Consider the following 24,092-nt stretch of genomic DNA (forward strand, 5'->3'; position numbering starts at 1 on the left):
TGGTAAATGGTCATACATAAACAGAGCACCTTTCAGATTTCTAAAGTGTAAAAAGAAAAAAAACTTCTGTGGTCTGATGCATTTCCTTGTGTTAAGGCAAATCACTGAAGAAATGTGAAAGTAGATTTCTCTGATTTCTAACCTAGTACTTAAAAATTTTAGAGGAAATTTAATCTAGTGAAACTCTTGTTTTTTCAAATAAGAAAATACCAGTGTTTTCAGTTCTGCCATTCAGCCATAAAACATTTGCATTATTACAAATGACTCATCAGTTTTAGTAAAAGAAGTCTACGTGGGCTGTTTCATTGCAGCCTCCTGCGAGTCTGTTGCAGCTGTCTTGCAACATTACACTCTGTACAGAAGCAATCCAGGCCAGACTTACTTCTTTCCTCAGCATTTCGAAGATTTAGTAATTATTCTTTTTTTTCCTTTCCCCCATTCTTTCCTTCTTTATTGTGAAATATATGAAAAATACAACAATGTATAAAGCATATATTTGTAGCATAAAGGGTAGTATTATACAAATGCCACTGTCCCCACTATCCATATTGGAATAGTCACCACCAGTACCTTATTAACCTCTGTGCCTCTTATTTGCATATATTTTCCTACCTCACCATCCAGAAACAACTACTGTCTTGAATTTTGTGTTGCTTATTTCTTTGCTTTTTATACTTCTACCAGACACCTATGTATATATCACAAATAATAAATTGTGTAGCATGCCTGTACTTTGGACTTTGTATAGGTAGGGGCTTACACTAAATGTACTTATGCTATTTTTATATACATGGTTATCTTTTAAGATTTATTTATGCATGTAGAACTGGGGCACAGGCCAGAGGTGCAGGGGTGGTGAAAGGATTCACCAGAGACAGAGTGGGGAGCAGAACAGGTAGATAGATCAACGAAGTATGCTGCTGAGGGGAGCAGTGGGCGAGACAGGAGAGGTTTGCTACGCCACGTGGATCACTTCCCTGGCGAGGGATCAAACTTGTTTGAATTGGCTGTGGCTAGCTTCTTAGTGCTGCGCTTTTAACACACTTGTGCCACTTTTTGAGATTCACTTACCCATAATCATTTCTGAGGCTGTGTTTTTGATCCCCTTCATTGATGGGTACTGTTTCATCATTGAGTATATAACTGTTAGACATTTTCATTCTCGTTTCTGTTGTTTTGATGTTGTAAAAACTAGTAATGTTAACATTTATAAACATGCAACCACTTTACAGTAGTATACCTAAAAATGCAAAAAGTTATAAGTATATATTCAAGCTTACTAGATATTGCTAAGAAGTTGTAGATTTTCCTCAGAGTAGAGGAAAATTCCTTTTTATTCAAATCCTTACATTATATGGAATTACCTGGCTTTTTACATATTGTCTATCTTTGGGCATAATTTGACAATTCTGATTATTTTTTAAGTATAAGCATTTTACGTTTGTGTATTGATTCACACAACTGGCAAATTTGCTAGGCTATTAATCCTTACCTGTATATGCTATAAGTTTTCTGAGGGCACTCACTTTGCCAGATGTTTGAGTTTCTTCTCCATGCCTTACCTGTGCTGCTTTTCCTTGTCCTCCTGTATTGACTCAAATCTTCAGGACATTTTTGTATAGAATTGATGACAGCAAGTACCCTCCTGTCTCCTCCTGCCTGGTAAAGAGGATGCTTTGAAAGACTTTCTTTTAAGTGTGATGTTTACTTCCAGCTACTTACCTTTAATCCAGTGAAGGATGAAGGGCATTTTTGTAAAAGATGTCATTTTACATTGTGAAGCAGATTTTAACATAAATGGGTAAAGAAATTTATCAGAAGCTTTTTTCATAATTATTGGGAAGTTTATGTGATTTCCCCCTATTAGCAGTAACCTATTAATGTGGTAAATTACTTAAATTTATTATCTAATATTTAATCACCCTTGCATAGTATTAGATGTGAGGGCTACAGAAGAAATGTCAAAAGTTCTGTACCCTTAATTAACTTACAGTCTAATTGAAGAGACAAAACATGATTAGAGAAAAGTTAATAGATGCCACAAGGGTATATTGTAATTATTTGCCACATTAAGGGGGCTTTGAGTTCAGTTGGCAAAACCATTTTTTGCTATAGTGGGCTAAGCCAGCTTCCTGGAGAGGGTCCTGGAGCTGAAACTAGATGACTATCTGTTTATCTTTTAAGATGCTTTGAATAGCATTACTTAAGTTTACTAAGTTGCATGCCTTATGGATTTAGCATTGAATTCAAGTAATCATTCATATAGGGTCGAATATTGCTGCTTGAAGAGATTTTTTAATAAGGGTGTCTGAAAAAATACCCTTATTAGATCTACTGTTACCAGCAAGTATTTTGCTGCTGCCCAGTTTTTAGGTTATTATTGCCATCCTGAATTTGTTGCCATAAAATAAGATGCATAAATATTTGAACTATTTCTTTTTTCTTAATGAGCTATTTGATTCTCAGGGCTGATAGAGGACTAATTTAAAACAATTCAATTCAACAGACATTCACAGGGCTCTTACAATATGCTCTGGACTCCCAGATGGAAGACTAATACTTCACTCAGGAAACTTCCTTTGACTGGGAATCTTAAAAACCAGTGAGACTGTGCTGTGCTTCATTGTCCTTGACATGAAGTAATTACAATTTTCCTTCTTGACCTCATTGGGAATGATTTTTTTGTCTCTGTGGTTTCAGGAGTGTTACTCCTGCTGAGAAAAGCATTTTCGAACTAGGTAATGGGACTGGAATTACTGAAAGAGATTTGCTTTTAATGAATAACCAAGATAGATAGGTTTTTTTGTCATTTTATTTTAAAGTTCCTTGTGTAACCATATCTTTTTCCTGTTTTGTTTAACTTAGTACCACAGGTTTTTGCTTTTTTGCTTCACATTTTCTGCCATTTTAGCTACATTTACATAGCTTTGACAGTGCTGTGAGACCTTCTTCATGTGTGTTGTTTCCTTCACATTCCTTTGCTGTAATATATTCATGACTTTGCCCTAACAGCCACCATGCTTTAAAATGAGTGTTCACTTCTTTTGGTTCATTTGTGTTTTATTTTTGATAATCCTTTATCACCTTTCCATATGCATCCTGGAATAACCATATGAGTTGGCAGTGTATCTTGCTATCTGAAAATGAAGGTTTAGTGGATAGTGCCTGGAGTGAATCATATTTCTGTGCCTGTATAATCAATCATGTAATATCCAAAACACAATGTCATGATTATGCTTATTAGTATTTGGAGCCATTTAGTTTCATTTCTGTTGGCTTGTAGATGTGGTAAGAGTGTTTCTGGCTTCCTCCATGGTTGGCTTGGTAAACGTGGTTAATGCCAACGGAAACGAGTCACATGTTTATATTTTAGCAGACCGGAATATTTGTGGTAAGAGCAGTTGTGGGCTAGTATTTCTGTCATTCCTTGTAGCTGTCCAAACCAGAGGTGCTACTTCCTAAAAGTTGAAGAATTCAAAGAATCCATTCATAACATGCCTTTGGTTCTGGCTGTTAAAGAGAGCTGGGCATACAGATTGCTAAAGTAGTATAATACTATGGTGTAGTTAGAAACTACAAGTTGAAGGCTTAAATTGTCTGTGGTACCACATAAGATCATAAGATTCTCGGTTCAAATATGTTTCTCTGACTTACTCAACTTTAAAATGGAAATAAGAATGCTTGAACGAAGTTTGAAAGCAATCCTTAAATATCTGAAAATGATCTGGTCATAAAATATATATTGATTTTCCACATGTAAATTTTCTATTCCTCCCTCCCTCATATTTTCACATTTTGTCCAACTTTTTAGATCATTAAGTCATCTCCTAGAGGAATGTGGCTCTAATATTTTTTGTGAAAAGCAAAACAATTCATGGTATTTTTCATTGAATCACTTACCTTATTTTTACTTAACCCATTGTGGTTTCTTTTTATGTCTAGCTTGTGTATATTTTTATGGCTAACTAGCACACATTTCATAGAGAGTTAAAATTAATAGGGTCAGTATTTTTGTTTTCCCCCATTCTGTCTGGAGAAGTCATAAATGTACTGAAGTCAAGATCAACAGTCATTACTTCAGAGTCAACAATCATTACTTCAAGAAATCACAACTGCAAGACTGATCAAGTTTCCATCTGATGAATGTACTTAAGCTACTACAAAAAATATGTGGCATTACCATAGATCTTGCACTGCTAGTAAGGCTGGGAGGTCATGAAGCACCTCCCTCAAGCTTCTGTGAATATGGTGAAGCTATGTGAATTTATAGAATTTTAGAACTAAAGGGCCATAAAAGGGAATTTATAACTTCCAAAGTGAAAATGCATCCAAGCATTCATTAGACATCTCCCAGATTTGTTTCAGGTGTCCAGATGAGGCTTACATGTGGTACCCAAGCCTCAGGTCACTTTGGGATAAGTGCAATTACTTGTCAGCCCACCTGACCAGAAATATAGACATTTCCTTTCTTCAAAGCTATTGTTAACCACTACTAGCTCTCACCATTTCCCTAGTGAAATAGTGGAGGCAACCAGCATGTTTTAAAAGGATAGCTCTAGCTATATCTAAGGGTACAAGTTAGAATTTGTGTAATAAATTCTGCAGCAATGTGTGAATAGCTAAAGGGAATTTCAAAACATTACATGCAATTGCTAAATGTTTTAAACCAATACTAATTAAAATATTTGTGGTGAAGGACGGATTCTGCCCGTACCACTCAATCCAATTGAAACTTTTAGTCTATATGTATAATAAGATGAGACCCTGGTCACATATTCGAAGTTACAGTGATGTCAAATTCCTTTCAAAATTTCTATGTGCTTATTCTCAATTTCTGTACTTGTCACAGCTGTGGACTGTCCCTCATCTTCAGATCACACTTTGAATAGCAATTTTCCAAATGATAGCAAAGGATAAGAAGTGAGAAGGCAACTAAAGCAATAATAGTTATGGTGAATAGAATTATGAGGCTAGTAAAATATTAAGTAAAACCAGGATTTTGATCCCTGTTTAGTTTGCTAAGTCCTCAGAAGCTCACAGGGTTAAAACAATTCATTTTGTTGTTGCTGTTGGCACATTCTATATTTAATAAATAAAGTAAAAGTATCACCTTAGTTTACCCAAATTAAATGAAATCAGCCTTACCCAAAGTGTAGTATCCAAAATACATTTGTTCTATCATCCACTGAAGTGGATTCTCAAATTTCATGGTTTTTATTAAATTCTGTATATACATACACTGAGACATTAGCCAAAGCAATAATATCTGAACCATAAAACAGTCTCACTAAGGATTCATAAATATGACCTCTCCCGCCCAATCATTTTCAAATCATGTTTGTCCCTTTAGCAGCTTCCAAGATGATGTTTTTCAACTCCCATTACACCCTAAAAATTTGCTTGGATGAGTGAAATCAGTTGCAGTTCTCCCTGCCAGAACATGGTGCCACACCCTTGGCAGGTAGGCAATGTTGTCTTCATATGTTTGTAGAATTACTTAAACATTAGCACTTGGATCTCCAGAGAGCCCCCAGCCCTACCCCCTCAGCAATGCAGCAATGCCACAGGCAAATCTAGCTCTGAGGAAAGTAGTAATATGTCTCCCCTTAACTCTGTGCACAAAGGGGTCCTACAAAAATAATGTCTTCTGGAAGTCTCAAAAGAGATGAGAATGAGGGTAGTGGGTAGTATTGCGATGGAAGAGTGGGTACAGTGACTGTTTTTTTTCTGTTGCACTTTTCTCCTCAAAAAAGATTAAATAAACTCATTAATTTACAGCCTCTGGATCTTTTCCAAAGAAAGTCAGCACCACTGTGGTGGCCCCAAAACTCCTACTCCTCCACCCCTCTGGGAGTCTCCAGATCTCTAAGATTAGATGAGCCCAAGAATAGTTTTACCCCACCCAGCTACTCTATCAGCAACCATCTGTGGAGTGAGAATCATCTCCCATTCTGAAACATGATGGTGTCCCAAAAGGCTTCATAGACCTCTGGTGGGTTTGGTCACACAGGCAGAAGGTGCCAGGTCCACTCCTAAGGTTGATGGTTCAAGAGCATTCCAAGTGCTGCTGTGCCTTTTGCTCCCTGCCTGGCTGACTTCCAGTGGTCTTCCTGGAAGACTTTCTGATTCCCTCTGAGATGGGACTCCTCCCAATGACAGTGAAACTCAGCCCCTTGGTTCCCATAGCACCCTGTCTGGGGATTAATACTTCAACACAGATCACTCAGCCATCTTGCTGTCTGAATGATTAATTCCCCACCCTACTCTTTAAACTGTGGTGCATGTTTAATAAACCTTTGTTGAATAATGAATGACTGTTGTGAGTGGTAAAACTTTTCTGAAGTATTGTCATCCTTTGAAACAGAAAAACTCACCTATAAAATGGTGTTTAAAAGTGTTAGCAGTTGTGCAGACCTCATAGTTCTGTGTGTATCATTATAGTCCTCTATTCTAATATTGATAACCCAGATTAATGGTAGGACGTTTCTGAGCTGAAAGTTTGGCAACCCAAAGACATGTGTCACTGATAGTGCATGTATTTCTATAAGGTTCTAACTAAGGAGAAATTGATATTTACCCCTGGTTTTAGCAGCAATTGAAGATATTTTCTCATGGAAAGGCTTTTGACCTGAGGGAACATGTATCATTTAAATATGTCCAGATTCATTGCGTTGTCAGTGCCCATCCAAAGAGCATTGCAGTCTTGCACAATCACCCCTTCAATAAATTGCTCAAATGAGCAGCCAATCCCCATAGCATAGATTCAAGGAAAGCATTTAAAAATCAAAGTGTGTCATTGAATTCATTCCAATTACATTAGGAGTTCTCCCCAGTTCCATGAACCTCAATTGTTTAAGTAGCCACAGTGGCACTATGTATTTGCTACACAAACACTCCACAGAATACATGAGCTTTTCTCTTTACTCTCTTCTTTTTTCTTTTTGGGAAATATTGCTCATGAAATATAATTCTTTGATTTGTTCCCTTGACATCAGAAAGACAGCATGGCTGTTTCTTCCTTGATAAATTAAGTCACATTGTCCAACATAACTGCTGAGAAAAAGAAATATATTGTGTGAAATCCTAACTTGTAGACATACCACACTTGATTACATAATCTCCTTTATGTTTGCTTCAGATATTTTCGCTCTCAAACATGAAACAACCTTTGTTAATTTCTTTATTTTTCCAATATTTTCAAAGTTTACTGATCCAAAGTTAGAAATAAAATAGCAAATTTACTTTGAATCCAAATCTTTGTGATTCTTTGGGTTGTTGAACAATTCTTTTTTTTTTTTTGTCTATGTATATAGAACTGGGGTACAGGCCAGAGGTGCAGGGGAGGTGAGAGGATTCACCAGAGAAAGAGTGGGGAGCAGAACCAGCCAACTGATGAAGTACACTGCTGAGGGGAGCAGCAGATGAGACCAGAGAGGTCTACTGCACCACATGGATCTCCTCCCTGGCCAGGGATTGAACTTGCGCCAAAGCGGCTATGGCTAACTTTGTAGAGTTGCACTTTAAGCTGTTGTGCCACCAGGGAGGGCCTGAGCATCCCCAATTCTTAAGCAGTTTTTCTCCCCTTAAGATACCATTTCAGGCCCTCCTTGGTGGCACAGCAGGTTAAAGCACTGCACAAAGAAGCTTAAGCCACTTCCCCATGAGTTCGATCCCCCCCTGCCCTGGAAGTGACCACATGGCACGGCAGACCTCTCCTGGCCCGCCCGCTGCTCCCCTCAGTGGTGTACTTCATTGATCTGCCTGTTCTGTACCCCACTCTGTCTCTGGTGAATCCTCTCATCCTCTGCATCTCTGGCCTGTACCCCAGTTCTGTAGGAATAAATAAATCTTTAAAAAAAAAAAAATAACCATTTCATAAGAAATTGATTTGCTTCTTATAGAAAGTGTGATTTTTGCACACATTATTTTTCCTAATGGACTTGTAAAGGAAGAACAAGGTAAGTGAAGCCTCCGAGCATCAAAGGTGCAAGAGCCATATGCATTTAGAAGCAAACAGGAGGAAAACAGAAAAGGAGATTTAATTGGAGTTGGTATGTGGATTTCCTAGCTTAGCTGAAAGTAGTTGAACAGGTAGTGCTTCCTTAGTGTATCTGTGCAAGAGAGAACATAGTCAATTTGTTCTGCAATTTGTCTGCAGCCATACAGTCAGAAAGGATGGTTGTGTTTTTTTGTTTGTTTTTTAAGATTTATTTATTTATGCATATAGAACTGGGGTACAGGCCATAATTGCAGTGTGAGAGGATGCACCAGAGATAGTAGGGAGCTGAACAGGCAGATTGACGAAGTGCACTGCTGAGAGGAGCAGCAAGTGGGCCAGGAGAGGTCTGCCACGCCATGTGGGTCACCTGGGTTGAGGGATGGGGGGATCGAACTCGCACTGAAGCAGCTGCGGCTCACTTGCAGTGCTGTGTCCTAACCCATTGCACCACCAGGGAAGGCCCAGGATGGTTGTTTTATAATAATACAAAAAAAAAGGGGAGGATGTGGATCTTTTTCCTTCCAATATGAGAGTCTGCATATGTGTGTATGTGATTTTTGAAAAGATATAATTTAGAAATACAAGTAATATTGCTCAGCATCTTATGGTAGTTAAATTCTAAAATTTTCCAATTTTAATTCTAGAGAATCAAAAGTTTCCTCTGAAACTATTTCAGGATTTTCGTACAGTTCCAGCAGTAGTATTTCCTACTTCCTTCCTTTATGCACAGGATGTAGCAGTTGATTTGCATATAGGGACCCCATTGAATAAGAAATACCCAACTTTAAATTTTAGAATCACATATTGTAGTAGAGAAGTTCATACCATGAGAAGCCCTAGAAAATTTAGACTCATAGAGGGGATTCATGTCTTCCTTCTCCACAACATGAAACTCATCAAATGCAGTGGTTGTCAGGAACGACTCCTATTCTTTTACCCCCTCAAGTTTAATATATTTGTAAATTCATTCCATCCTATTTAACTGTTCCCTGGTTTATTAGTGGAAGATTATAGAAGCAGCTATGTTAATCAAATAGATTGAAGACTCTGACTTGCTTTTTTTGTTGTTTTTATTTTAAACTAAGACTATGTGAGAAGCATACAATAACCAAGAACTTAACACTTTCATGAATTGACACAAAATTAAGTTTTTACACTTAATTTGGACAGAAAATTTACATGTTGAAGCTTTAATCCCCAAAGTGACTCTATTTGGAGGATTTTTAGGATGTAGCTAGGGTCAGATGAGAGGGGACCCATGCGTTCATAATAGTAATTCTTGACCTTTTAAGAAAAGGAAGAGAACTCTCCTCCTTCTCTCCTCCTCCACAGCTATGTCAGGAGATGGCCACCTGCAAGTCAAGAAGAAAGTATTCCCCACAACCAGCCATGGTGCTTTGTGACTTTTACACTCCATAGGTATTAGAAATAAAGTGTCTTTTATTTAAGCAAGCTAGTTTATGGTATTTTGTTAAGGCAAAGCCTAGCCAGGCTAGGGCAACTTAATGAACTTGAAACTTTAGAAGCTCTCACATCTCAACCTTATATCCTCAGGGCTCATGTGATATTTAAAGGACATGATGGTGCTGTAACAATCAGCTGAATTTACGATAATGAATTTTTTTACTCCCTATTTGATAATTATGTTTTATGAATTTTGAACTGTTTTGAACATGAATATTTATTTGAATTTAATCTTTAAATACTTGGTTTGAATATGTTTCCAAGATTTTTTCATGTAAACTTAAGGATTAAAAATACAAAACTTCAGGCCTCTGATTTTTTTCCCCCCTTGGGAATGGTAAGGACATGATTCAAATAAAAATGAATTTATAGCCATAACTAAATTTCTACTTAAAAAAGAATACAGGATGGAACTGCCTATCCCCATAGATATCCTTGAGAAATTATGAATTTTAAAAAAAATGAAAAGCTTGATTAAGTAATTAAAATTCTATATACCATAGGTTATCAGCAACATTGAATGATTTATGTCTTAGCAATGAAGACCTTGGTTTCCTTCTTTACTGCCATCACCCCTAAACCTCTCTTTGTGAAATATTTTAAAACATTTCAGTCTTCAGGAACAACCTTGCTTATAGAGCACCTTCAGTTGTCTCAATGATAGAATTCCTATGTCTTTTTATTAAGTATAATGAAGTACTTTGTGTGATTCTGACGCACCTGATACAATGTTTTCTTACAAAATGCTCATAGGAAGATGTTTTAAAGAAGTTAAAAATATACATATAAAAATTCATTTCATTTTGAATCTTTGTTTTGTAGCCTTTTACATCAATACCCATATTCTTTACCCAGTTTCCTGCAGGTACCTATCCATCATCTTATTTCATTTAGAAAAGTACATCTAGAAATGGAGATTTTAAAATTTCTTTCATAGCTCATCAACATTCCTTCATTTTTCTGTAAATAATAAGAGTGGACATCAAACTATCAGCTTCACAAAGTGTTGATATTTTGTGGGTTTGCAATTGAAAAGAATAATTTTCAGGCAGAGGAATTTTCATTAACACTTAATATTGGGGTCTATTTGCTTACTGTTCAGTTCTCTTTTAAGATCCTTGGTTATATTCAGTTTTCTTTCAGTTCTTTATTCTGTGGGTATTGGGTTGGATGGTTTGGTTCTGTTCAACAATGGATGCTTTGAGTAATGAACATCAATGCATAATTATCCAATGAAATCATAGTGGAGAGATGAGATGACAAAAAGCCAACATATTTTCAGAAACTAAAAATAATTATATAATATAGGCATTAATCTATACATGAATATTCCAGCATCTGACTTTTTCCTGATTATTTTACATGTTTATCTGAATCATAATTTGAAATTAAGAATTTTTGAAGTGCTGCTTGGTATTCATCTTTAAACAACTACTTTTTTTTTTAAGGATTAAATCTGCCATTTTAATGAAACCCATAAACTACTGAGTCCTTTTGAATTAAACAACATATTGATAGCAGTTCACAAATCATCTTCTCCCTTTGTCACCTTAGTTGAGAGATATAATAGCATTTAATTATTATAAAAATTATCAATTATGCTAAACTCCTTTTCATGCTATCAGCATTTTCTCTGATAGTTAACATATATTAGTCATTTTTCTTTATGACTTAAGAATTTACACATGTTAAAACTGTTTGGGAGTTGGAAATGATGCTTTCCCTAGTTTTTTTGTTTAGAAAATATGCAGTAGGTTAGTGAGAATAGACGTATTATGTTAGGGATGTCAGCAGTTTGGAAAGAAACTTCTGTTTTATCTCATCTTGTGAAGAAGGTTGCATATTTATAATGGAAAATGCTTTTAAAATGAATTTATGGAGTACTAGCATGTCTTAATATTTAAATTAAAATAGAACTCTTTCCTGATGGAGAGTTACTGAGCTTCATGTGTATATCATTGAGTTGCATTTGTTGATAGGCTGGTTGTATGTATGTGCACTTTATTTATGCCTTATTTTCTTGGCTAGTGAATTACATATTGTAAGGAAGCCATTTGAATTTCAAGCTTTACTGTTACTTAAGCCAGCCTGTGGAATAAGCATAATATATATCCTAAACAAAACTATTCTAAGAATTTTGAGTTGATTTTGCCACATTGATGCTTAGGAACGAACTGGATTCTGCATCTGGAGAAAACTCAATTTGGGTATTAGGAACAACTCACTGTGCTTGTTCTTTCAATATTAACTTTACACTATAAGTAATGGGCAAATAAAATTAAACTCAAAAGAATCTTATGTGGGCATAGCCTCAAAATAGTATAAATTCTATTGTTTGCAAGAAATAATTAGTTTAGAATTTATTTAGATTTATTGTGATCAAATTAGCATAATTCAAGAAAGTCATTGTCATCATGTTTTTTCCCATAATACTTTATTAATCACATCTCTTCAAAAGAATGGTTTCTCAGATTCTAGAATCCACAAAAATATTTCAGAATCAACCAAAATCCAGCAGTGCATTGCAAACTGTTCTCTGAAAATATTGTCAAAAATATGAGGGCCTGTAGGCCTCTCTCTCTTACCCAACCCCACCCTGGCCCTGACCATGGGCAAAAACTTCACATCTTTGCCAAGTAATGGGCAGCTGCTCACCTGGTGAATAGGTGTTTATAATTTAACACAGCATGATGGAAAGTGTCTAAAGTGAGTCCTTATCAGGACTAACTTTTATGTGGGTCTGTTTTTTACAGACTCAAAACTATTTATGGGTGTTAATGAGAATCCCACGGAAATATTTACTGTAAAGACTTGAACATTTTCCCCTTGAAACTGAGTTTTTTCCCCACATAATTTCTGACATGGACAACAAATTCCTTTTAATCTTTAATACTTCATGCCTTGTTATTTAAAAGTAGGTTATTTTGTTGTGAACTTTTTACATTTACTAAATTTCTGAGCTCATATATCTGGTGAATAATTCCAAGGAATTGAATTACCATTCCAGTCTCTCCTCAGTAATTTACCTCTACAAAGTTTAGTGAACTATCTGGAGGGTGAATTTCTCCATAGGACTGGTAAAAAAAACTTTTTTTTTTTATAATGTAATAGCTTATTTTTACATCATTTTGTGCCTTTTTCCATCTCACTTGTAATCCCTGTGGGCTTCCGATCACATCGCCCATGTGCCATCACTATAGTCCAGTGCACTTCCCTCTCCCTACTGTTTTTGATTCCATTCCCCAGTCCACCTCCGTAAAATGTCTCTGGTATGTAGTTGTTCATCATCATTATTATTTTCTCCCCTGAGAACTGGCAAGAAACTTTTAAACTGCTTTATAACCATGTTTTCTATGTTACTAGGCAGATAGTCCCTACCACATTCTTTTTTTCTTGAGAAACATCATTTTATCTTGTTACACTCCATGAAAAAGAAGGTCAGAGTTCAAGCAAGTGAATAACAGTAAAATACCAGGCATAAGAAAACTTTACCAATATTCATCATTTCCGCCTGTTACTTTAGGGGTTTGCCTGAAAAATTACTAATAGTGTGTTGTAGTAAGGGAAACTATTAGTAGCTTAGAATTTACCATCCCTCGGCAGCTGAGGAGGGGAGTCATTTAAGACACAGATGGTACCTGAGGTGACCCAATAGTTAGAGTCTTCATGAGCACAGAAACCTTTCTGGGAATACCAGTGATGTCTGCTTTGCAGATGTGTTGTTCACACTCTGGAGGACTTACAGAAAGACCAGTCATACATTGGACTCCAATATTCATTGTGAATTGTATTAGTTCACTAAGTTACATATTTTAAGTTTTGCAATTCTAAACTTCTAGGATCTATTAGAACATATTACCTTTTAACAAAGGTGTTAATAAAAATGATCCTGTTATTCTCAGGATCATAACTTTTACAGGATTCTTTTATTATTGTGGTTTAATTCTGTGGGAGAATGACCTTCTCAAAGATAGTATTGATGTATTCTTTGTCACTGATTCAAGGACTTTATAAGAAAGGCTTTATAATTAATATTTAATAACATTTATCAATAGTATTTCATTGCATTACCTTCTATGTTACCCTGATTTCTTAGTTTACTGTTTTTAAAGGGTTTTTTGAACTATAATTGACAGTAACTTGACTGAAGTATATTGCAAAATGTTTATCATAATTTAATGAACATCCATTACTTCATAATAAAGACCAAAAAAAAAAGGTTTCCTTGTGATGACAATGTTGAGGATACTCTCTTAACTTTTAAATAGCTTATATTGCAATGTTAACTACAGTAGTTAGGTCCCCACTTAACATCACTAGGAGGTTTTTGGAAACTGCATTTTCAGTGAAACTATTTATAATGAAAGAAGTCCTCTCAACATTGTTGGGGTGGGGGTTTTTTTCTTATCAAAATTATGGTGAAAAGATGTCATTTGAGGGCCTGCAGTGTAGCCATCATGTTGTATGTTACATCCCCAGTACTTACTTAGAACTGATAGTTTTATCTTTTGACCACCTCCACCCATTTCTCCTACCCCTCACCCTAAACCTTTGGTAATAAATTTTTTTCTTTGACTTTGGTTTTCTGGAAGTATTTTTCTTTTTATGATTGGACTTCAAGTCTTCACTATTTGTCTTTTTCTTTTGACTTATCTGAGTTAGCATAACACGCTCATCCACATTGTTGCAAATTAGTTTGCTGTTGGATGTCTGCCAGGTACTGTGTTAGGTGTTCATTGACTCCTCATAGCAACCCTCTGGTGTGTGTGCATGTACTATTTTCATACATATATATGTACTTATCAGGTACATAGTTTATAATGGATTGATATCAGAAATTTACTGTAATGTATTAAAAGACAAATTGCAGAGCTACTTTATAATTTCTATTCTGTCTTATTCCAGATCTCGTACTTGTTATCTAGTTCTTTGTTTTACCACATTTTATCTAACATTTAAGGATTTACCTGATATTAAGCTTGTAACTTCAATACAAAATTAAACAATTATGACTTTAAGGTCCCATATAAAATGAAGTGTCTTTTAAAGCTAATTTATATGATGAACCCAAACAATAGTCTGATATTTTTCATTTTGAATATCTTGTAAATAAAATCTTAAATATCCATTATAAAAGCATTAAGAAAAATAGTGTTAGCTTAAAGACCTGTGTAATTCTACATGAAGTTACATGACTACTGAGGGAGAGTACATCCATTTCCTCAAGTTCCTGTTGACAATAACAAGGAACAGTAATGCTGACTAGTGACGGTAACAGATTTATTCCTCAGTGTGGAAGAATCCCCTATGTTCTCCATAATGTGGCAAAGATCATTGATTTTTGCCACCTAAGTGTAAATTCTATTAGTAGTTTCTTTGAGTCAGGAGACCAATCATTTAAAGTAATGCGGATGATGATTTGGTAAGCCTTGAGTTTTTCTCTACTCAGTGCTAAGAATCTTTGTGTCCATTCTGCTTTGGGTTTTCCTACAAGTATTTCTCTTTCTAAATCTTGGAATCTGCTGTAACTTAGAAGTTCCACTTAGTAGATCCACTGAATTTATATTTATATAAATTATATTTCTAGACTTCTTGTGTTTCATAAGGATGTAAAACCCCTGAAAGATATCAGGAATCAAAGACTGAGGAACATGAATACTTTTTAAAAATTGCTACCATTGAATCATTGGCATTGGACTTTCAAATGTGGACAAATGCATTCAATTTAAAATTCTCTCTACCTTTTATATACCTTTACATACCAGCTTATTATATACCTTTTATATAAGCACTTTTGTTCCAGGTATAATTCAAAAATAAAACTGTATAGTTAAAATAGAGAAGATCAAAATTAAGAAAGGAATAGATTTATCTTAATCACTACATCTGATACCATTAAGTTAATATAGCTTTGAACTGGCTGATGGTGGATACTGACAACTCTGAAAATGTGTGCCCTTTTTTAGTTACATGGCTGTTTGTCTTCCAGTTCATGGGAAACAGATATTTCAGCTCACATATATTTTCATACTCTTATGCATCAAACTTTCAAGCAGTAAAACATACAAATTGTGTGTTAACAAATACCTTCTCCTCCTTGTACCCTTATGTTCTTTATGGTTCTCCCTTCTTTGGTTATTTTAAGTTTTATCTTGATTTAGAGCATTTTATTGGCAGTTTGTAGTTTGTGATCTGTATTATTCCTGTCTATCAGTTTGAAGAGAAAATGAACTATGATTGTAGCCAACATTTTTGATATTCACTAAACATTGGACACTAATTTCTCACACCCACACAGCGAGATAGGTACCCTTCTCATATTCATGCTGTAGTGGAGACTCGGGTTATAAGTAGTGGATTATAGTTTAAGTATCAATCTGTGTGACTTAAAGACAAACTCCCCCCAACCCCCTTACCACTTGAAATCATTATAATCTAGATCTAACACATAGTAAAAATGCTAATCAGCAGTAAAAGTTGCCAAATGTTAGTGAGCTAGAAGAGAGGTTGACACGGAGTTTGAATATTAAGACTATCACCCATGATGATGAATAGAATAGCTCCACTCTTACTTTATTTTCCCGGCTGCTAGTACAAAGGAGTCTGGGAGGCAACACCTGGCATGACAGGCCCCACCCAGTCTCCATGGTATATCTTGGCATTCCTACTGAAGCTATTAAGAAACTGGAATGTTACAATAACTAGTGAGCAGCACAGTTGTCAGGATGAGTTTTGTGCTTACAGGTACATTCATTCCCACCTGGCTGAAACTCATACATCCAATTGTAAAATTTCTTGTTACTGCTAGTCAGAACCACCTTCATGTCTCTTGGATTTTCTTTTAACCAAAGGGACTAGAAGTAGGAAAACATTTCTTTAGGGTTTAAATGATGTCAGTAATTGGCAACAGGAAAAAGGAAATTTGAGATGATCGTGGAATCATTGGTCTTTCTCCTTTTTAAGTAGACACCATTAAACTCTTTCCATTTGCCTTAACCAGAGTGTCCTATTGTTTACTCTTCCATGTAGGGGCCAGCCATATTTTTATATGAAAGCATTTTTTAACTAACTTCTAAAGTAAAATGTTAATACTCCAACTTGTGCTCTGGATCTTAGTACAGCCCAAAGCACATGAATTTGCTTCATAGTTTGAGTTCTCTTGTATATGTGGTGAGAAGTTCAAAACTACCCCTTATTTATACAGCCTTTGGCAGTTTGGGCAATGTGTTTTGTCACCTGTTTGCTGTCTTAGGAAGAGCTGGAAAGTTTATGAAGAAATAGAAAATATGACTTTGAGCCCTTGACATTTTAAAATAAATGTACATATTGTTAGTGACAGATTGCTAAACTTGGCTTTAGACACTTAGCTATGTTTCTTGCCAAAAGTAATCCAGATGTGCATAATTTATCCGGCTGCCATATGTGCACTGACATGTCTTTCTATAATCAACTGTCTGTTCAGTATGGTTACAGTTAAATGTTCTTTTTTATCAACAATCTTTTGAAATAGCACTGACTTGATAACTTATTTTAAATCTAACAACCTCTCTGAAAAGTAATGCACATTCAATTTGGCTTTCAACCTAAGTGACCAGACATGTTGAGTATCTAGAAAAGACTTTGGATCCTTATGTATTTCGGTGCGGGGTGCGGGGGCCAGGAAGATCTAGAATACCACCTTCAGTGTGATTCCATTTTGATGAGTTTCTTTGGAATATAGAATAGAAGGTATATGTACTGAATTAAGTATTGTTGAAACAACAACAGAGAAGTACCAATTCTAATGAAATTTGTTTTGGAAAGGAAGTGGAGAAAGAAGTCTTCATGCAGCTTGAAAAACTTTTTCACTAAGTTTTTTTCAGCGCTATGTGCTCGGCATTTGTAGCTTTCATATGATTATAGAACTGTGCTGATGGCCAAACTATATCTTTTTGTTGAAGAAAGGCATTATTTTGTAGAAAAATTTTAGAAAATGTACCTATGATAGGGAAAAATAATTTTCTCTTGCTACTCTCATATGTAAACGTCTTGAAAAAATTTAGGCCACATGATAACATTTCCTTAATGAATGTGCTATCTCTGAGAGATAGTTACCTTGAAATCATGTCCTTGTTTTTTATACTCCATGACACTGAGTCACCATCAAGTCTAGACAGTGGTATTGTCAACTACGTGTGTCCTTGTGTGTGTTTATCCACAGCTGCAGCGAGGTTTTTCACACTGTCCCCATCTGTGGAGACTGGCTGCGCAGTGACCTTGGCCAGTTCAAAATCTGTTCAACCAAGCCCATGTGTGGAGAGAACAGGGAGGACAGATGGTAGGGGTGACTATGGGGAACTGTTTTGTTAGTGATTGTAAATGATAGGAACCTATTCTATCCAATGTGCAGTATGGTTTTAAAAGACATATACTGAAATCTAAATTTGTAGGACAAAAACTTGCTCAGTGTTGGTACAAATAACCTGGCAAAGATGAGATGGATGGAGTGGCAGAAGGTGAGGGAATCTGTTCTTTATTATTTTTGTAGCATTTGTGTAAGTCTTGTTTTTCTAATCAGTTACCATTCCTGACACAATTCCGTAGGAGACTTTCAACCTCAGTGCTCCAAAAAGCACTGTGGCCTACAGGAATTCCAGGTATCCCATTTAAATTTTGCCCTTGGAGCTGGCTTTGCAAAGAGTTTGCCTTTGAAAAATACAAATTTGATTTAGCCTGCACTGGAACTGTTATTACCCTGCCTATCCTCACTCATCAATTTGGATTCTTTCATGACCAACTTGTAGTTATTTGTTAATTTGAGATGTTTAAATTATATATTCTACAAGCTTCTGTTTTTTATGATTAAAAATATTTATGCATTGCTGTATCAAAGATACATTTTTAAACAGGTAGATATCACACAATTAAAATTTTAAAAGGAGTTATATTATGATCATCGTTATTATTACTGTCAATGTTATTACCACCATATGTATGTGTGTGGCTTTTCCTTGCTGATAAGAGTAAATGAAAGTTTCCTAAATTATAATTCATCTAAAAAGTTTTTCAACTTTCAATAATTTTTGGAATATCAGGTTATCTCAAAGAGGCCTATAATTCTTTAAATGTTAATGTATCATTTTGAAAGGAACAAAACATAAACAAAACCACAAACACAAAGTGTTATATTGTGCTAGGTGTCACTCTACCTTTTTGACAAGGCTCACAATTAGTCTACAGACAGCCCGAGAGGGTCAGCACCATTCTGGCTTTACTGTACAGAGGAGGCTGGTCATAAAACTGGGGAATGGTACTGATGAACTGGGCTTGCGAGTGTGGCTTAAGGACCCCCCTTCCTAGTTGTTCTGCTATTCAGTCTCCTAACAATGTCAACATTAACATATCCTTCGTAGAAGAACCTGTCCAGGATGCCATTACAATGAGATGTCATGATCCTGGTAAGCATTTCCATGTTTTGTACTTGGAAGATTGCAATTAGGATAAATATACCTTAAGAATGAATTTCTTTTGTCTACTTTGTTTAGAGTAATGTCCCAGTCTATCAATTTGCTGCCTATTTTGAAATGATCTCACCTGGCTTTATCTGTTGAAGTTGCTCTTTACAATTGCATCCTTTTCACCCCTTCCACTCGGATCAGTGTCATATTCATTCATTCTGCCAGCCTTTTATAAACTAGAGATACATAAAAAAAAAAAAAAAAACATAGAGTCCCTTCCTTCAAGAAGTTCATTGGGATGGCCCATAATGTCAGAGTTGATGTTCCACAAATGCTGAATATATTAACTTTTTAAGAGACTAATTGTAAAGTGTGTGGCAATTGTTCATATCAGTTTCTTGAATTATATGTTTTTCTTTCTCAATATCAGTACAATGAAAGCTACTATTTGACCCTTACCTTGTTTAACATCTGGGTCTTATTTTATTCACATTCATATACTTTTCTTCCCACACCTATTTTCTCTGCAATTTGATAAAATTGATATCCTAGCGCTATCACTCTAACTATGTGATCACAGGCAAGTTCTCTGAACCCTCATTTGCTTAGCCTCCAGATCTGTTCTGAAGATTAAGTTAGAAAGCAGATTGTCAAGATGGGATCCTTGCCCTGAAATATTGACACTTTGGTGAAAGAGATAGATAGAAATACAAGCAAATAATTCGAACATGAAAGGGTAAGTATTATAGAGGTGACACATGCCATATGTTTTAAGAACTTAGAGGTAGGTAATAAGTATTGATGAGGGACTGAATGTGTAAATGAAATTTAGGAAAATATACAGAAAATTTCTTGTAAGGTGGCTCTGGATTACACATGGTATGATTTTGTAAATGTTCATTTATTCTGACATTTTTTGATCTACTATTTGGTAAACAATGTGCTACTTAATAGAGAATACAAGTATTGTGGGAAATGCTCAAGGGAAAATTGGAATGTTCATTGCTCTAAATGAATTTTCAAATTATAGTCAAAGCATTGATATAGTTATTAAACCTTCTTATAGCATCAATAAGTGTACTTAAATAGTACTTCCTCTAAATATTTTTATTTGAAAAATCTCTTTTTTGATGTAAATGAAGAAAAAATGTATTATATAAATAGCTTTTCATGTCTGCAGACAAGGCGTATATACCTAACCTTGTGAAATCTGTACTCAGATAATCTTAGTACTAGTCACTTGATTCACACAATGAGTAGCTTTTAAGCAGAATTTATGTGTCAGTTTTATGTTGATATTTTATCACATTCATGAAGATACTGAAGAAAATTGTCAGTAAAAATATCTTTTCCCATCTCTTCCTCAAATGCAGTGTAAATAGCAGCATATATTGTCAATCTCAGTAATAATAACACCCATAAAGCACTACTTACTCAAAGCAGTGAGAAAAATATTTTGATGTTTAGCAAATGCTATCTCAACAGTGTAAGGAGTGCCAATTTCCTGGTAGAATTTGAATCAATCATTCCTACTGCAAATAGTGATGAAGCAAACATGGGCACATTTGAATCTATAGCAATTTACATATATCCTTCTTGGATAGAGTTTTCAGTACTTCTAACAAATATCTGAATTTGTTTAATAGATTGTACTTCAACATCCAGCACAGGATGCCCTCCCTCATATGTATGATCATCTTTGTTAGTGATTATGATTTAGTTTCTCTGTTACCCTTTTCTGTAATTTTTATTACTGGAAAAAGGGTTTTATGTTGCAAATGATATAACCTTATCAAAATATAGAAAACAGTACAATCAAATTAAAATCCCTTTGCCCTAATATAGGAATCTCAGGCTCTGTGCTATTGGGGGCTGGATATTCATTATTTGAGAGGGGTATCTGGTTATTACAGTATGTTCAGAAGCATCCTGTAGCACCCCCTGCACTGTGACAACTAAGAATATTCCCTGATATTGCCATATTCTCCTCTGCTCTATTGGAGAGTTGTCCTAATAAAAGCTATTATCAACTGAGTGTTCCCCATCAACCTTATTTGAAATATTTGTTGGTCCTTTTACACAAGTATGATTGTTTTTCTAATGTCTATTTCTGATAGTTATGTCACACAATACCTTATCATTTTCTGCTGTTAGTTGTATATCAAAGTTAGCATTTTTTAATTATACCCCTATTGAAATTTTTATGAATAACATGGCAGATAATGTCCCTGTGCATATACAGTTTTCGACCATAAATTTTTCTTTCAAAAGTTATGGTATGTTGCCTGTAGATTCTTTTCCTCCATTTTCTGTTGCCAAAGGAGAGCTTAATTAAGCTCAGGTAAATTGGAAACAGAATAGCTCTGGGAGTTAAAGCATTACTCAAACTTCCTCCCTTCCTCCCTCCCTCCCTTCCTTCCTTTCCTTTTTGTTTAAAGATTTATTTATTTAAGTATACAAGAATTGGGGTGCAGGCCAGAGATGTGGGGGTTGAGAGGATTCACCAGAGACAAAGTGGGGAACAGAACAGTCAAGTCTACTGCTAGTGGAGCATTGGGCAAGGCAGGAGAGGAATGCTGAACCATGTGGGTCAGCTCCTAGGCTGGGGATCAACCTCGCGCTGCAGTGGCTACTGATACCTTCCTAGTGGAGTCTTAACTCCTGTGTCACCAGGGAAGCCCATTCAAGCTCTCTTTAAATTCTTATGAAATCTATGCTCTTACATATCTAGAGTACTTCCTATTGCTGAAGTTGCCATGTTAGAGTGGTACCAGGACCCCTTGCTCATGGATGACCTCTCCTGCCCTCCTGTGACTGTAGCTCTCCATGGCTCTAGTACAGGAGAAAGCACCAGCTTTGAATCAGACTGCTCTGAACACTATTAGCCTAATGATGTGGGACAGTACACATGCTGAAACTTTCTCATCATCTATAAAAAAAGAAACTGCAGCTAACTATAAAAACCTGTTGTGACTCTTGGAAATAATCTCTGTTCAAACCTCTATCAGAATAAGTACGTAACTAATGATGGTGATGGTAATAAGTATCTTGTTTTCTGTATTAGTCTAAGCTAGCATTGTCCAAATAGCAGGCAGGCCACAAGTGTGAACTACATATATAACTTACTAATAACCACAGTAGCATAAATAATAACCACAGTAACATCAAGAAATATAGGTGAAATTACTGTATTCAATACTGTATTCAATTAACCCAGTTTTTTAAAAGATGTAATTTCTACTTGTTTGAATTGTTAAAAGTTAGTACTGAGATGTTTTATAAGCTGTCTTTGAAATGTGAAGGGGACGAACAATTCAGTTGGGATCGGCTACAGTTCAAGTGCTCAGTGGCCAGGTGCAGTAGTAGTGACCATGTCCGATAGCAAATCTCCCAGGAATGCATGAGAGGCTCACGTGTCTGCAGTGATGGCAAATAAATTGTTATCAATGTGGATTAAATAGTTTTAATTACCTTCAGCTTGCCCTTTCTTAATAGGAGACAAAATTTTTAAAGTGCCTATCTTTTTTTTTTTTTAAAGATTTATTTATTTATTCATACAGAACTGGGGTACAAGTCAGAGATGCTGAGGGTGAGAGGATTCACCAGGAACAGAGTGGGGAGCAGAACAGGCAGATCCACGAAGTACACTGCTGAGGGGAGCAGCGGGCGGGTCAGGAGAGGTCTGCCACGCCATGTGGTCACCTCCGGGGCAGGCAGGAATCGAACTCATGCGGAAGTGGCTTTAGCTTCTCAGTGCTGTGTTTTAACCCGCTGCGCCACCAGGGAGGGCCCTTAAAGTGCCTATCTTTTACATTGAATATCAATTTTAATGGCTGCCTATAGATATCTCTTACAGGCACCCTCATTTTCTTGTTCATTTTATCTTCTTTGCTATTCAGTTCAACTTTTTTCTTTGTGCAAACGTTTCTGTTCAAGGAATATTTACTGAGCACCTAACATGTGCAAGGGACTATGCCAACTGTTAGTCCTCTCAAAGCTGCGATGAGGAAGCTAATATTACCCCAGTTTTTCAAATTATTAAATTAAGGCAAAATGGTCAAATCATATGCCTGAGATTCCACTTCCATTTAGCAAGTAGAAGAATTGGGATACAATTTTAGGAAAACTGGCTATGTAGCTTCAAACCCTCAAAAGCTACTCAAATAGCTAGCTTTTCTCAACTTGTATTTCTCTCAGCACATTCCAAATATTTTTACTTGTCTTATTGTAATTTTTACTTGTCTCATTGGTCAACCTCAGGACCTGCTATTTCCAGTAGCTGCCCACATCTTCTATTGCATTTTCCTCAGTTACCCTAGTATGCTGACTTCTTTTTATGGAAACCGACAGAAAAGAGTAGTAATAGGGGCATAGGCCACATTTTTCAGTGTGGATCATGGCTTTTGTATCCTTTCTTACTTGTGAGAAATAATCTCTTCATCTGTATTTCCGTATCATTGAGTATACTTGGGATACTTCTTCACATGTCTGGTCCAAGTTCAGGTTGGAGGAAGGGAGACAGATGGTGAAGAATAGTGCTTGGTTGTTACACAGCGTCCATGCACTTTTGTGGGAGAAAGTGGTGCCTTGGAATTTCCAAAGTAAGAGAAAGAAATATATTATGTGACTCTGACTCACTGAGCAGAATAGGCAAGATAAATGGTGGGAAAACCAAAACCAACTTTTCTATGACCTTATGTGAAATTCTGCTCTATGCCCTAAGAAAAATGTTAAAAATGATGTGGTCATAGTGGGAGAGCAGACGCCCAGAGACAGTATTGGAAGGAGAATTTCTAATTTTAAAAAGAAGTTTGCTAACCTCATAGCCACCGCTAATGGCCCATATAAATATTAATAAAGCTTTAAACACCTCCCAAATTAGCTTTATTTTTAAATCAAAAGTGCAAGACATGGAAGTGGTAATTTGTGTTAGTCCGGCAGACACAAAATTAATTGAGATAAAAATAAGAAATAGCAGGCAAACCCTTTGGGTGGAAAAATAATGAGTTATATACTAACTCACTTAGACAGCTTCAAGTGTAACATAATAACGAGAAATGATTTCACAATGTTGAATTGAGAATTTGTTAGATGTATTGATGCTCCCAAATAGCAGATTCAAAATTGTGAAAAGCAACTGAATTCAGATTCTGTGGCCTTAGCACATCCCGTCATTCTGCATGAGAGAGCTG

General features: G+C 35.9%; 1 protein-coding gene across 1 annotated transcript in view; it reads left to right on the forward strand.

Moving 5' to 3' along the window:
• The window catches only part of ARL15 (ADP-ribosylation factor-like 15), a 360,786-nt gene that overhangs the window by 198,908 nt on the left and 137,786 nt on the right, over window positions 1-24,092 (forward strand). The gene's annotated exons all lie outside the window — the stretch shown is intronic.

Source organism: Condylura cristata, unplaced genomic scaffold (assembly GCF_000260355.1).
Source record: "Condylura cristata isolate star-nosed mole 26May11 unplaced genomic scaffold, ConCri1.0 scaffold00007, whole genome shotgun sequence".
Taxonomy (NCBI): domain Eukaryota; kingdom Metazoa; phylum Chordata; class Mammalia; order Eulipotyphla; family Talpidae; genus Condylura; species Condylura cristata.